Genomic DNA, 16,894 nt, shown 5'->3' on the forward strand with positions numbered 1-16,894 from the left:
TGCAGCAAAAAGGTTTTGGCACAGGAACACCCAGACCGGAAAGTTTTGAAAAGATTATTTTAAAAATAAAAAAGTTATTGAAAAAAACAAAAAAAATCAATTTTGGCCTAGTCCTCATTAATTTTCCCATAAACAAAAAGGGTCCATTGGTTTGCCGGAGCGCACAGCCAAAACCACTGGACAGATTGGGCATAAGTCCAAAACAATTTGGGCATGAATCATTGTCTCGCAATCCTTTTGTGGTTTGGGGTTATTCCGTCCAATACTTTATTCTAGTATTTGATGGAGAAGAGGAGGCTCCCTTCTCCAAAATAGATACCTATATCTAGGGTAATTTGCCAAGAAAGCAGGTGTTTTTTTTTCTCAATGCGAGAGATAGCCACAGTTATACCTTGGTTAGCCGAAAATGAAAAAGCAGGAATGTAATAGATTTACTACCTCCCTGTGAATTAGTGAAAGGCATTTGTGGCAAAGTAGTTTATTTGCCATTAGATCTCAAAGAAAATGTACACACTCTGGGAGTGAAACATCCAATAGATCAATCTTTAATTATCTTAGTAAATGGCGTACCTACAAAAGACCAAAACATTTGGCAACCACTCGTGGACTTACATACATTTAGACAAGCAATGCAATATCTAAAAGCCAAAAATGAACACTACAGAGAAATTAATATTGAAGTAAACCTGAAGGAATCCACTGAAATAATTCAAGAGTCATCAGAAACTGGTACATTTTAACTTTTGAGATCCTGCTACAGAATCAAATATTTTAGACCATTATACAATTCATCCATTACACTCTAAAGACACCATAGATGATGCACTGGAAACCTACCAAATGCGACAAGCCAAAGGATCTCCAATCAGCATATGGGAAAAAAGTATAGAAGGACATGCCTTTCGTTTACTCTTCGTTTACTCTTTCCTACTGTGAAAGGGGGAACGTACAATGATAGACCCACACAAATAACAGTAGCAGAATACCGCTTTTTAAGAATGTATTCTGAAGACCCCAGATTCAGACAAAACATGGAATACATATTCCACCTTCTCTTTGAAAGTGAACTAGTAACTCTATGCTACGGAGTTGCACACAAATTGAAATCAGGTATCCATTTTCAAAATATATCAGCTACGGAATTACTACAAAAAGTGCAAGAAAAAGATGAGATTTTACAATCAAGCATTACAAATCTTTTAGCAAACTTGTGTGGTACAAAAGAATATTGGGTCAGACGTCACAGAGATGTACACTGCGTGATAAGAAACCTTCACCCACCCACTTGGTTTGTGACATTAAGTTGTGCAGAATATGCATGGGAAGATTTACATGATATTCTATGCATAGCAAACAAAAACAAAACAAACATAGATATAAAAACACCAGGAAAACGCTGCTCTCTAGATGCTGTAAATGTATCAAGATATTTCCATCATCGCTTCATTGCTATGCTACACTTCATTTGTAATAAAACTGTTCCTCCCCTCGGAGAAGTGCAATACTTCTTTTGGAGAAAAGAATACCAAGCCAGAGGAGCACCACACACCCACATGCTTTTGTGGATTAAAGATGCTCCTATATTTGGTCAGGACAGAGATGCCACTGTTTTGGACTTCATCCAAAAATATGCCACTTATGAAATCCCTTCACAAACAACACATAGGGCCTCATCACGAGTTGGGCGGTAACGCCGGCGCTAAAAGCGCTGGCACTATCTGCCCTACCACCAAACCCACCGGCGCTATTAGCGCCGGATCACGGGTTTGGTGGATTTGGAATTCCCCATTCCCCATTCCTCATTGAGCCTATTCGGGAATGCTCCATTCCCCATTGGGCTCAATGGGGAAATGTTGCGCTCATACCACTGGCGGATTTCCCGCCAGCGGTATGAGTGCGAATTTTCAGCAGATTTCCCCCCAGCTCAGAGCTTGGGGGGGAAATCCGCCGAAGCCCTGATTTGGCAGACCCTTAAATCCGGCAGTAACAGCGCTACTGCCGGATTTAAGGGTTACAGCCAAACTCGTGATGAGGCCCATAGTGTCAATGTTAAATCACCTAAGAACACATATTACATAAAAAATTACATTAAAAGAACAGAAAAATCAAAAAACATCAATAATTACAATGCAATCATTGCCCTCCTATAGATGTGCAGTACATTGCAGACAATTTCACTGCAATTGCACGATATGTCACAGCCTACTTAATCAAAGCAGAGAAAACAGAGCTTCAAAACCTCAGGGATGACATATCATCTGACAAAACACTATCACAAAAATTGAACAGACTTGGCATAAACATGCTCTCTCATAGAGAATGTGGCTGCTATGAAGCTGAAGACCGTTTAACCGGTACTGCCTTGTAAAGAAAATCTGAAAATATAGTATGGCTAAATCTTGGTCCTGCTAAATCTAGAAAAATAGTTCTCAAATCTTATGAGTACATAGAAATAATAGCCAAAAATGATCCCAACAGCCAAGACATTTTAAAAAACAATTTACTGGACACATACTACTCAAACAGGAGTACCACTTTGGAAACCATGTCTCTATACCACGTAGCCCAAAACTTCACAAACAAAAATAATATTAAACCAGATGAAAAGAAAGGTAGATACAGATTGGCAAATTGTGAAGGCAGCTTGGTGAAATTTACCAAACACAGCTTAATTAATCATATCAAATTGTCATTACAGACTCCTCAACATAAAGACTGTATTACATGTCTCTGTTACAATGTTTTAAACCATGGAGAAAAGAAGAAGAGCTACTACATACCTATGACCAGTATGAAGATGCTTTCAAAGCAAATGAAAGCACTATAAGAGACGTAAACTTTAAACAGTACCAAACAATGTTGCAAAATGAACAGAAACACGAAGAAGAACTCCAGGCCCAACTACATGTGGACACTCCTGACAGTAGTCAACCTTCTGTAAAAGAAGCCAAGAACCACTTGGACAGCCACTAATAACAAATGATGCAGAATTAGCCATGACCGAAGTAGAAAATACCATGTGTCAGTTTGAGCACTCTACAGAAGACTTTGCTGTACTGAAATCACAACTAAACAATGAGCAGCATAGCATTTTCCAAGAAAGTAACAAAACAAATTGAACTTGGTGTGCAACATGAAAGTAAAAACTGTACCTCCCAAGACTACAAACCTATACTGCTATACGTGAGTCTCCAACCTAATGTTGGCTTTGATTCACCTCAGATTACAAGAGGTCCTCAAAAGAGACTACAAAGAGCTCTTTGGAGGAAAACGCATTATTGTTTTTGGGGATCTTCTTCAATTAACACCAGTGAAAGGTGAACCTATTTGTAAAACATTAGGGCACAAACTGGGCCATAACACTCTTGGAAACATAGGACATGTCAACCTTTGGCAACATTTCCAATACAGAAAATTAACTGAAAACTTGTGTCAGTTTGCAAACCTCACATACACCAACATTTTAAGAAGTATTAGAGTTGGTGTACTATCTCAAGAAGCACACTGTATATTAAAAACCAGGCACATCCATGAACTCTATGGGCATATCTCATGTGCTACTGATGTCATGGAACAATTAGCACACAAAAATGTCAATTGTATGTCCTTGAGGCCAACTCTTGCAAGCTGTTCAAAATTTAATGAAACAATGTTAAAAAGAAAATGCAACTAATAGTTCAAATTTGACCCATGTGTTAACATGCCACAACAAGCCTAAAAACCTTGAACAACTCTATCTCTAACACAGCTGGTTTGGAGAAAATATTAAAATTAACTTTAAACTGTAGAGTAATGCTTAAACGTAACCTTGACATGGAACAAGGTCTAGTTAATGGAGCAGTTGATACAGTTGTTGGCTTTCAAACATACCCACATGACAACAACATTTAATTTGTCAATACTCTATTTGACAAACTATCCAAAGTTAAAAGGATAAGACGCTCAACAGCCCGCTTCCTTCTTTTCAAAGACATGTATGTACGCAGAGAACAATTTTCTCTAACTCTAGCATACACAGTCACCATTCACAAATCACAAGGTCTTACCCTAGATAAAGCATTGATAGATGTTGGTAGCACAGTCTTTAAAGAAGGCATGACCTATGTTGCACTTTCAGACTTACGTACACTTGACAGACTATTTCTAATCAACTTTGATGCAAGTAAAGTAAATGCTGATATTCCTTGCATTCTAGAATAGAATAGACTGCGTTCACTCTACACCCCATCTGGAAACCTATCCTGTTCCACAAAAAGCAAAACATTGTAAAAGAAAACTACTTCAGACTCAAACTATGCAGGATCTTACAGCACTTCCTCCAAAGAAAGTAAAAGAAGCTAATACTTCATCAAGGAACACAACCAAAGAAGAATCTACTGCTCAAATTAACACAACTACCACTTCAAAGAAACAACGCACACTCCGAAGAAATGACTTGGCCACAGAACTGTCAGGTCCATTCAAATTTGCAAATACAGCTGGTGTAAATTGCAAAAGTAAAAGAAGCTAATACTTCATCAAGGAACACAACCAAAGAAGAATCTACTGCTCAAATTAACACAACTACCACTTCAAAGAAGCAACGCACACTCCGAAGAAATGACTTGGCCACAGAACTGTCAGGTCCATTCAAATTTGCAAATACAGCTGGTGTAAATTGCTACGCAAATGTAGCAATCAATATTCTCATCCAATTTCCACCAATTATTGACAACATTTACTTACACGGTACAGACCAATTGTGTTTGCAAGTGTTAGTCCTTCATAGAAATGCAAGCAACAATCCTGACAACAATTACAGTGTTTCTGGAGTAAGGCAAGAATTGGACTACTGTGCTGGAATGGTCAAATTAACTATAAACACACAAGAAGAGCCACAAGAATGTCTAATGTACTCACTACGAGTACTAGAAAACACAAACATACCTATAAATGAAATCTTCTAGATTTCATACATGTGGAAACATACATGCACTCTTTGCAGGCATGTAGTACAAGAAGAATTCCTAATGAATACTTTGTGTATGTGAATCCATTCCATTTCAGCAACTTGTACAAAATGCAAACCATGGCAGATTTTGTACTACCTGCAATTCCGATAATCGTTCCACCTTACAAATACAGACACATAGTAAATACGTAATAGTATTGCTTTTATGTTATAATGCAGATTGTACCAAAAACAACTGCAAGCTGACTGGACTCACACATGGTCAAGTATCACTTGCTAAGAAAACCTTCATAACACTAGGTATAATCTACCACGCAGGAGCCACAACCAATGCAGGTCACTACACTGCATATATAAACAAGAATTGTAATGATCCTACCATTACTCTAAAACAGAGATTACCAGAAAATCTTGTAAACGCTTACTTAATATTCTTAAAACCAAAATTTAATAACTAATCTATGTATGAACATGAACAAAACTTGAACTTCAAAACTATGACCAGTTAGAATATGGTATCTAACTGCCCCAAGATTCTGCAACAAGCAAACAGATAAATGAATACCTTTAAAATGAAACAAGAAATAAACAGTTAGAATACACCAACAGGTATCTAACTGTCCCAAAAATCGGCAACAATCCAACAGATAGATGAATACCACTAAAATGGAAAAGGAAATAAACAAATAGAATACACCAACTGCTATCTAATTGCATCAATAGTACCACCGCTTCCAAATCAAAAAAATATACACCTATCCAATTCCTTCTATTGAAATCAATGAGAGAAATATATTGTAATACAACATAGAAAGGTTTTTTTTATTTTTTATCCTGAATGCTTTTTTTCCCACAGACCCAATGATTTAATCAACAAACACGGGAACTGAGCAAATTGCAGAGTACACTGGTTTGAACTATAGTACTTCTAAAGTACTAACTATGAGGGTCGACAAAGTACAGAAATGTCTACTATGCAATGCAATACTCATTATGAACTACCTACACTAATATGTGTTTTTTAATTCACAGTGATTGAAAAAAATGTTTGCTCCAACTAGCCATGTCATGAAAAAACTGCATACAACTACAATAAGTCAAACAGTAATTATATAATAATTAGACTCACAAATACAATAGCATAACACACCCATTCAAGCAAACACCTGACCATAAACCACAATCCAAAATGTTTGCTTCCATGGGTATCTTATGCTGCAGCGCTTGTTGCCAAACACTACAATATTGACTGCATGGCCTGGCCAAAACTATTCATACAGCCTCAACAAAAGAAACAGTAAGTATACAATAATTAAACTCACTAAGACCACAACATAACACAGCCATGCAAATGAACACCTCACCAATAAATGCAACCCAAAATGCCTAGAGTCTTCAATACCAACATTCTGAACACAATCCAACAAAAAACACACACATCATCTCACTATCCTATAAACACTATTACACTACTGCCAATCAGTACTCACATTTTTGAAAACATATCCCCTAAGCAGCCCACATACCACAGTCAAAATCTTTGCTAACATGGGTGTGTTATGCTGCAGTGGATGTAGCGCTTCGGCCATGCACCCAAGACTCTAGGCCCTGGCCACAACCACCGCAGCTCAACACACCCATAGAAGCAAACACCCACCAAATGACCACAACCCAAAAACATAACACATCCACCTGAAAACCTATCCACTTCAATTAGCATTCTAAAAGAATAATTACAACCAATGCACAAACTCTTCAATACATACTCTCTTCACCCAATGATCTACTAACGACCCAAAACCAACATCATAGTAAAGTAAAATAGCCAGTAGAGCGCCCAGTGTTTGGTATGTCCGCGGACAACTGAAGTGACCGCGGACACCGCAAACACATCAAGGCCTTCTCCCACCTAAACAAATACAGCATTTGACCCATCACTTACTCCCCCACCCTCTCCAAGTACTCATATGCACCAACACACTCCCCAAAATTGGATTTATGCTCACTTCCACACTGCGCTGTCTGCGGATGTTCGCGGATCCAAAATGGCGGGCGCATTGAAACAATGTGATGCACCCCACGCCTCATCCCAGCCAATCAGAGAACACGTTGTGTGTCCACGAACATGACGCAAGCCGATTAGCCAATCGGTGTCCTGTCCATGGAGCGAACAGGGAAGTGTGTCCGCGGAGCGGACATAGATATCACAAATTTGTTTTGCCTCATGTTTTGCTTGTTTCATAAAAAAACTACTGGATGGATTTACACCAAACTAACAAAAGCATGCTTTTGGGACCAAGACACCACTCCTGCCGCAAATTTGGTGAAAATATGTTCAGCGATTTCGGCTGTAGGTGCGACAGAAATGTTTTCCCATTATGTCTATGGGAGGAAAAGAAATTTTGGGACCCCCCCTATAACTCTGCCCGCCCCCACTTGACCAAACCTCACCAAATATTGCAAAAAAAAATCAGAGTGGGCCATATATTTTGTTTTCAAAGTTTGGTGAGGATTCGTCCAGGGAGAGCAAATTTAATAAGCCACACAAAAAGTGCTCTTCCTATGGGTTTAGCAACTTAACCATAACTACATGGCCGCTACTGCAGGCATGTAATACATATATACATATACATATATATGCAGGAAAACAAATCTACACAGTGGGTTGTAACACTACAAAAAATCCTCTGAAAATACATGTCACAAAATGTCCTTTGCACACATGACCATACCACCTTCTAGAAAAAAAAACAGTCTTTATTTAATCATAAAAACGTGCAACCAACAGTGCATAACAGCATTTAAAGGCAGGAATAGATGAGAAGCCTCGCCTTGTGGCACACAGGTAAATGAACACTCACAACCCCCCAGGGTGGAAATTGCCAGGCGTTCCGCTTGAAAACACCAAGCTTCTTCAGGCTAATTTTACTGCACGTTTGTGAAACACCAACAAATTTAAAACAGGAGGAGACCCCGCATGAGCATCAAGCTCCTCCCCTTTCCCTTGTTATTTCCGATCACGTGATCGCGTGTTGCCGCATACACTTCCATGCGAAGCAGGCCACCATATTGGAATTACCAAATAACCATAAGTATCAACGTTAATACTATCTACTAAAACCATGAAATGCATGTTTATTGAATCTACATGATATTCAGGGATAAGCTTTCTGCTCATTGCAGTTTTCTCCTACCCTTTGATAAATTAACAAATATTATCATGTGTTTATGAGTGCCAGTGCGCCATGTCATAACATGGTTTAAGTTCATCACCCATGATGAAATCTCAACCATTACGCCCCAAGGTTAGAGCATTCGTTGGAAGCAAAACGCAGCACGGCATCAATACCTCTTTGAATCTGTGTTATCGAGCAACAATGCTGGACATTTTACAAGATTTCAATGCCGTCTGCCATATGAACATTCACAATATATCCAAACATCTCTCAGGGTCATGTTGACGGAGTTAATAGACAACATGGTCTCATATACCCACATTCAAGTGCTAATGCAGATGAAAAATTGCAACATCATGTCATGTAATGACATAATAAAGCTATATACATGAGTGAACTCCAGATAAAAGCAGAATAATACCATCTATCAGCCTGATCTAAAAGTACAACTACTAATGTAGTCAAACATTCCATGTAGCAACAAGATGTCACAGTGCAAAATAGCAAATAGCAGTATCTAGACATTCGAGCTGTAAATCAAAATAGAATAATACAATCTAGCAGCATACTGAAAGAAAACAACTACTCAGTCCAACATAACATTAAGCAGCGAGATATAAAGTTGCAATGAAACAAATAGTAGCATAGTTCTTATTGGGACAGCATAATCAAAAAGTGCAAGTGCATATTCTAATAAGTATCATCCTCAAGATGTCAGAAAATATTTTTCATGTATATCACATGATAGCATCCCGTCAAAATGCAATTACTAATATAAACAGACATAGCAGCATAATGGTTCTATGTCATTTCATCGTCAGGCATTTCAAAGCCTGCAATTTAAATGTGTTTGACAGTTCATCTAACTTTTTCTTTTTTTGTGGGGGGTCCCCCAATACCTCCCTCCTGCACCTATTTTTATTTATACCCAACCCACTAACCACTTTTCTGCCCCCCCCCCCAAAATGTTTGATGAACCGGCAAACACATTTAAACTGCAGGTTTTGAAATGCCTGACGATGAAAGAACATCGTACTCAGCATAATATCCCATGACAGCACAATATTAACGTGCAAAAAGGCTAAAAACAGCATCATATCACTCAGCAGCATGATGGTAAAGTGCACATGCATATTGTCCTAGACTTCATGTTCAATAGCAGCTTAATATCCCATGGCAACACAATATTAACATGCAAAAAGGCAAATAGCAGAATTGTCTCACTAAGCAGCATGATGGAAAAATGCAAGTGCATATTATCCTGAGCTTCATATTTAATGGGAGCTGGTAATTTTTCTTCGATGTTACTCTGAGCCAGACTTAACATATAGTCCACCAAATTTATAGTAAAAACACAAACATTTCAGGATCAATATTGAGACCCTGGGGCCTCAATATATCACATTTACAGATTAATGACACCTCTAATTGCCGCAATTTAAGTTCTCTATCCCTAGTCTTTTGTGTTGCGGAACATGAGCTAGGCCCAAAAATGACATCTCCTTGACGTTACCCCCATGTTTCTCTAAAAAATGTCCTGTCAGAGGATTTGTAACATCACCATTTTTTATGGCTCTATAGTGCTGCAATATTGTAACTTCAGGGCCCCTATGGTAGAGCCAATGTAGTGGAGACCACACGTGCAAGTGATAACATATACTACACACTTGGTCAAGCATGTCATTTTGTGTTTGTATTTCCATCAGATGCTATTAGAGCTAGTAAAAGGCTTTTTGGATACAAAGTCACACATTTTACAATTGGCACATTTATGAAAACCTGCCAGTTCTTGTTTACTAAAATGGCTTGAAGGCATACTGGCTTCTCTAACCACCATACTGGGAGAAAGTATCGTTTTCAGGGTAGGAGCCCTGCGATATGGTATATTTGGTGCTTCTTCCAGCACCTCTTTGAGATCTGGGTCTGTTAGAAGTACATTCCAGTGTTTTCTCATAATATGTTTGATGTTTGCAGATTGATGGTTATAGCCAGTGATACATCTTTTTCTTCATTTTGTATGCTTTAAATAAGTCTGGCCTTTTAATAGTTTCAGTTTTGTTAGTCAGAATCATTGCTGCATTGCTCTTTTGGCTCTCAAGAACTCTCCATAGGGAATAGAAGTTTTCAATGCTGTGGGGTGGTGGTTCATAGCATGTAGAGTGGAATTAGAACTCGTTTTTCCTAAATAACTTGGATGTTAGACTGTTGTTCTCAACAATAAACAATACATCCAAAAAGACCAATTATTCTCTATTATAGATGGATGTTAGTTCCAAATTTAGATCATTGATGTTCAGAATATTTACAGAGTTGTGCAGCTGTGTCTCGGTTCCATCCCATATAATAAAAAGATCATCTATAAAATGGTACCACACAACTATGTGTTTGGTAAATTCTTCCCTTTCCTCTGTCCACGCTACTTGCGTCTCCCACCACCCCATATAAAGATTGGCGTACATTGGGGCGATACAAGACCCCATTGCTGTTCCCTAAATTTGTTTGTATATGGAGTCCTTATGTAAAAAATAGTTGTGTTCTAAACAGAACTGTAACATCTCCAACAACATATCATTGTTTTGTAGATGACTGATGGATCTTGTTGCCAAAAAGAACTTAGAGGTTTTGATGCCAGCTATATGTCTGATAGAGGTGTATAGTGGGACTACATCAAGGGAAACCAAGATGTATTCAGGTTCCCAGTTGATATTATTAAGTTTAATGAGCAGATCAGATGTGTCTGGTATATATGAGCTAAGACTGGATTCAAAAGGTTGAAGGAAAAAATCCAAATATTTGGAAGTATTTTCAAAGAGAATGCCCATTGAAGAGACAATTGGGTGACCAGGAGGATCAACAAGGCTTTCGGGAAATTTAGGATTGAAGTAAATAAGAGGTGTGACTGGATGTGGATTTTTTTTATAAAATCCAATATTCTTCATCATTGATCAATTCCAAATCACACCTGTTACATAGCATAGAGTAGTACAGCACATTGGTCCCATTTAAAATACTTTTGTCCACTAGCATTTAATTGCTTGTTACACTGAATTTTCTACTTGCTTCCAAATTATACTTTTCACTATTCATGATCACTATCCCACCCCTTTGGCTGATGGATGTATGACTATAGAGTGATCATTCCTCAAATTCTCCAATGCCTTTTATTGCAGAAAGTTGAAATTCCTGGATGAAAATGATATTTTGGCAGGTAATTTCTTAAGGTCTTGCATAAACAAACTTTCAAAAGTGTCAATAGGACCACATATTATGTTACGACAAAAAATGTACTTAGGTTTAAAATTACTAGGACAGGCAATATCTGTTGGTATCCCAAATAGTTTTTCTAATGTAACATTTTCCAATGTGGAAACTGTTTCCCATCTGATTCAGTTTGTTGTTCCATACTAGCAAGACACGTAAGACTAGTCATATCTTTGTCTGTAACGGGAGATATGTCTCTGTGTAGTTTACCTTTCATCCTAGATCCTTCATTGACCTGAGTTGCATACAATTTGGTTAATTTGAGCGTTCTAAGGAACTTGAAAAGGTCCACTCGGGTGGACGTATAGCCATAGAGATATGTGGGGCTTAATGATAGACCTAACGATAATACCGACATTTCTTCTCTAGTAGGTACTCTGGTAGAGATATTGAAAATCTTTAATTGTAGGTCTTCCTGCCTCTCGGTTTCCCCCGTGGGTTGCTGCCAGATTGTGTGGTCATGTTGGGGGGGTTGCTTGTGCTGGCATCCCCACCTCGTCTTGTTTTTCCTGCCTTTCCTGCTGCACTTCTTCCTTATCCGGCATATAGGCCTCTGCTGTGCCTCTTCCTTGTCTGGCATATTGGCCTCTTCTCTTCTTGTCCATTCTGCTGTCTAGATGCAGTAATTTGAATTCTACTAATCAGTTGAGCCTTTTTGCTGCTGGCCCATCTGTGTCTGATGTATCCACTTCTGAACTGCTTGGTTCATCCAATGTCACAACAGGCGTTGGAAAATTAGTGGTAATTTGCTCCAATCTGTTTTTGATAGGGGCTTGAAAACATTTAGCAAATGTATAAATACTGCCCTGTTCATAGTGTAAATGATCCCGTTTGAATTTCTGTTGTTTTCTGATTCTAATTTGACCCTCATGTCTTTCAAGATTTTCTTCCACTCTGGGCAACTCCGTTTCTTGCACTCATCTCCATCTTCAGAGGCAAAGAGTTGTTCTTCCATCTCTTCAATGTCTTTCAGGAGTCTAATCCTGTCTGACTTTGCATATTTCATAAGGCTTTCAATCATTTTGAAGGAGCATTCATCGTTAATTCGTTATTTCCGATCACGTGATCGCGTGTTACTGCATACACTTCCATGCAAAGCAGGCCGCCATATTGGAATGACCAAATAACCATAAGTATCGACGTTAATACTATCTACTAAAACCATGAAATGCATGTTTTTAGAATCAATGAGATATCCAGCGATAAGCTTTCTGCTCATTGCCGTTTTCTCCTACCCTTTGATAAATTAACAAAAATAATCATGTGTTTATGAGCGCCAGTGCGCTATGTCATAAAATGGTTTAGATTCATCACCCATCACCCAAAGGGGTGTTGAATTTCAGAGGCACGATCAACCGTAGCAATGACTGCGAAGGTTTGTAGCCGCAGATTTGTTGGGCTATACCACTTGCTATAGGCCTCAATGGGCAAAATAGTACAGTGTGTGTACCCAAAAGAGTCCTTTCTAAGAATGATCTATTATGTATATATGTATGAAAATCTATGTGACCTACCACCCCTAGGTTTCATATTGTAACCGTGGCTAGGAAAAAGTCATTGAACTCTAGCCACGGCTACGAGTGATGAGTAATTTTAGAAAAAAATGTTTTAATGTAATGTCCTGGTATTTGTGTATTTATATGTGATGGATATTATTACATTGAATTTGTATATTAATATGTGATAAGTAGTCTTTAAAAGGACTGTTTTGGAGTACACTCAGTGCAGTATTTTAGCACATTTGACATGCTCTCTCTATTATCATGTAACTTACATGATTAATTTTAACTACCATCGTATCACTACTGTCTCTTTTGTCATTCATATTCCATACTCATATCTTAATTTGTATCTAATAACCACGGCTACCCAGCACCCACCCAGTGACCGGCATTGCTACCCATGGTTAAAAGTGGCACACTGTGCAGCTGCAGTTATATAGCAGCAAACGGCACGTCGAGTGTTCATGGACATGCGATATCTGTGGCTTTGAGAGAGCTTTAATATGGGAAAACTGAGGCTATATAAACAAGGGAGTGATTGGTCTTTTGAAGATTGCGCCTAACTACAGCAACAGGCTGGCATGTTTAACCATGGCTATCCTGCACCCACCTGGTGCACCGCATTGCTACCCACGGTTAAGAGTGTTACCTTGTGCAGCCATTGATATATACCAGCAAATGGCACGTTGATTCTTCTTGGATGTGTCTTAGACATGGCTAATAACAGTCAAACTGGCGAAGCTTCTCTATAACCGTGGCTATAACAAGCATGTGAGTGGACGTGTCAACACTTTTTCACCTTTTCGTTGGTTGTTCTGATAGACATGTCTGCTTTTATAGCTGCATTTATTGGACCATACATTTTCTGTGCATAAATCATATTTTTATGTGGATGATACAGGTCAGAATTTTATTTGTGTGTGTTATTTTGTGTGCATACGTGTTCCCTTGCCTTATTTGAAGGCTTAGTTTGGTTTTTAGTTTCTAGAAAATAGTATGTGCAGCAGCAGCTACAAGAAAGATTTGTAGCCATGTTGAATAGCCGTGGCTACTAGAGTTGCTCGGCATGGTTTTGTATGGGTTTCAGTGTTTCTAATTGGCTGATGTTAATGTTGTAAATGAATATTTCTTTGTGATAGGTTACAGTGAATATGTATCAGCCACTGTATTACGTTTCTTAAAATATAGTCCTATTGTTCTGCTTTTTATTTTGGGAAGAATAACACTCATCATTTTGTTTACTTTTCTTATTTTGACTGCAGAACTCACACTGTGCTCATGGTGCAGTTCTTGTTACCTGTGACAACATATTATTGGCATTTATTAGTTGTTTGTCACTGTTTTTTGAAGGTTTTATTTGATAATATGTTTATTATGGGGTTTTGTGATTTTTTTTGTATGTTACTGTATTTGTTAACAATGAAGTGGTCCTGCTATATATGTAGAAAATCGGTGGGAACAATTGTTGGAAGTTGTTTATTAAGAAAGAAAATGTATTTCAGTGACGTGCATGAAATAGAATCATTAAGTATACTTCCTGCACTCAAAATAAAAGAATGATCACAGAGCAGTAGAAATGTGATGTCATGTGCAATGCTTTTATAATCACGTATGGTGTTTATTAAAGTGTTTTTTTGGTGTAATCTGAAAATGGTTGTGCTTTAAAAAGATTTTGTTTGCCGGAGTGTGTTAATGTGTGGTTATCTATGACAGAAAATACACGTTTTCATTTGTTATTAGTTGTTTTGTGAAACCTAGTTTTTAATTTCAAGAGAAATATGTTTGATGGGTTGTATTTTTAGAAATACACTCATAAAGAATATAGGAATTGTATTATTTGTGCAAACTCCTATTATGAAAAAAAGCAGTAGAATGTTTATTTTCGGTGCAAATTACCCCAATAAATGCAGGCGCACTATGGGCTTCAGCAAAGCAATTTCAGTCCACAAATAATATTTGAAGTATCGTTTTCTTGTGCCTAATTGTTTTTAATTAAGGGCTGAAACAATTGCCACTGAACTTTTTTAAAATGTTTGTAGTTCCAGCAATTGCTTTGGTTTTCTGAAATAGCTTTTCTGTAACTATGTAGGGTATGATTGGGTATAGGTAGGATAGAAAGAGGTTGGTTGGAGGTGGCTGGAACAGAGAAAGCAATAGAAGTGGAAGAGAGTGACGCAGACATGCTTTTTTACAGCAGATTCCTATGCTCAGATTGTAGGTCATGGGTTCTTATAGGTTAATGTAAATTAGCCTGTCGTAATAGGACCAGATGAGGTGCTTAATCAAATTAGAGATTTCAAAGTTTTGGGATGGTTTATTGGAAGCTTACATCTGCAATAGGTTACAATAGAAAACACACTGACCATTTTTAATGTCCTTCTTAATCCAATGGTACTTGACACAGAAAAACAGCCAGCTGTCAGTTACAGTTTTCTGGGCACTCTGATTCTTCCATGGAGTTAATGCGAATATTTAGCATACCCATGCCCATCTTCATAGCTTTCTTTCATTGCTTTTTCCTCTCTCTGCTGAGCAGGTTTCCTGTAAGGTTTGAGCAAGTGATTCACAAATTTCCCAAGAAATTGACAATGTCCAATGCAACTAAGCCGTATCCATGGAGTTTATTTTATTTATATGTTGAAATATGCTAGCAGGATAGGTAGTCAAAGATTTTTAAGCTAGTGATATATGTAAAAATCAAACAAAACAGTAACACATGTTTATTTTTCACCAAACTTGGGTTTCTTTAATAGGGGACAGACACAGTCTGAAGGAATGAATGAAAATGAAAAATGTTTTGTTAGAGTTTTCTTTGATGAATGATTAGATAAATAATTTACCCTTGCCTCCTACTTACTTCGATGTTGCTAGTTCGCTCAAAATAGGATCAATGTATACTATGATGGCCCTTTCCATTCTGTTATTTTTGTATTGGTATTTTTCAGTAGATATATGGCTTTCTGGGTCCATTTAGTCAGAAATGTAGGGTCTATGTTCTCCCCTTTTCATTGTTACTTTTTCTGCCAGGTGTAGTATCTTTGAAATTGGTTTCAACACATTCAGTATTTTATTTTGGTATTATTCCAAGATGCATCAAGCTGTTTCTTGATGTGTTTAGTTTACTTGCCCAAGCAGGTGAGCATTCTTTTGCCTGTTTCAGCTATTTCTTTTGGCAGATCTGGTCTGGGAAACTTATTCCATAGTTTGTTTCTCACTTTTTTGACCAGTGGTGTTCTCAACCTCATCATCAGGTACACTGCTATTTTTGGTGGTGGCTCCCATTCTGATCAGCAGGGATGAATGAGAGTGTCTGGGTCAAAGTCGAATCCATACTCCTTCTCATTTTATCCGTCTTTCTTTTGTTGAGAGTTCTTTTATCTTTATCTTCACTGGAATATGACAGCATGTCAGCCTCCTCTTCACTGGAATGCTCCAGCCAGCTGCTGTTTTCCTCGACCAAGCTGGGTGATGATATTTTCTACCATGCGCTTTATTTTATTTTCCATCTCAATGCTTATCTTTTTCTGCTTTTCTCCTTCTGTGGTGTACTCAGAGGTGTGTGGGCATCATGTGCCCTCTGGGCTTTCTTTCTGTCCCATTATTCTCTTCTGTGCTCAACTGTTCTTCTGTCCATGTCCATGCCTTGGAAGAACTTTACCCAATTCTGCATGAGGGATAGATGTTGTGAACTATGTCTCAAACTAGCACCTAACGCCTACTGGGTGTTCTTCCCCATACTGGGATGCAGCCTTTTTTGTCTTACATGTTGTCTTACCTGTTCACTGTAGCTTTGAGCACTGGCTGTGTAGAATTAACCTCCACACAGATCTGAAGCACTGGAGCACTCCATTTGAAGATTCATCAGAAATGCTAGATAGGTTCAGAGACAATGCTTAATTTTTTGTGGCATTGTCTTTTTAGAGTTGTCATTTTTTTATTTTACATTTTCCTCACCAGTTGGACATTTGAACATGTTTTACCATGAGAACAGCAGCAGCAGCAGA

The sequence above is a fragment of the Ambystoma mexicanum genome, chromosome 10, assembly GCF_040938575.1.
Source record: "Ambystoma mexicanum isolate Mex_15411 chromosome 10, UKY_AmexF1_1, whole genome shotgun sequence".
NCBI lineage: Eukaryota > Metazoa > Chordata > Amphibia > Caudata > Ambystomatidae > Ambystoma > Ambystoma mexicanum.